This window comes from Mesitornis unicolor, unplaced genomic scaffold (genome assembly GCF_000695765.1).
Source record: "Mesitornis unicolor isolate BGI_N332 unplaced genomic scaffold, ASM69576v1 scaffold46879, whole genome shotgun sequence".
NCBI lineage: Eukaryota > Metazoa > Chordata > Aves > Mesitornithiformes > Mesitornithidae > Mesitornis > Mesitornis unicolor.
In genome coordinates this window covers 1-587 of record NW_010210194.1, presented here as the reverse complement: position 1 = coordinate 587, position 587 = coordinate 1, and positions in this window count along the sequence as shown.

Below are 587 nucleotides of genomic sequence, written 5' to 3'. Positions count from 1 at the left end.
AAATTAAAAAACAGAGATTTGAAGTGTATTTATAGAGGAACTACAATCCAGTTCCAAAGTAATGGAAACTACTGTTTCTCTCATTTTACTCATCCTCTGGTCGTTAAAGATGACTTTTCCCCCTGTATTTATCTTAGGTTAATAACTGTCTTTACAGGACTCGGTATCAGAAGTCATTGGGCCTGATAACTAAAATCTGAGCTGACCTGTTTCTTACCATTAGTAGACTTTATCACATCTATTTCAATTTCTTGATCTAGTAGAGCAGAAGAGAAGAAGGGGTGGATGTCCCTTCTACCTGAAGGGTAGAAGAAGTGAGTTGACTAATTTTGTGTGGAATTTACTATTAGCTAGAGTATGTGCTGAATGAGACTGCAGTCTCATTTGTCAGTATTGTTAGTGGAGAATGTGGATGTATGTACAGCAAATGCTTAAAGTGGGTAGGTTGAATACGTTCCTAAAAGTATCGTCCTCTTAGTTACTGAAATAAAGTCTTGGTCTTAGCTTAAATGTTGAGAAATTAGAGGCTCTGTTTCTTCTTAACAGTCTCTTAATAAAACTATTTATATAAAATATTTTTTTATTTT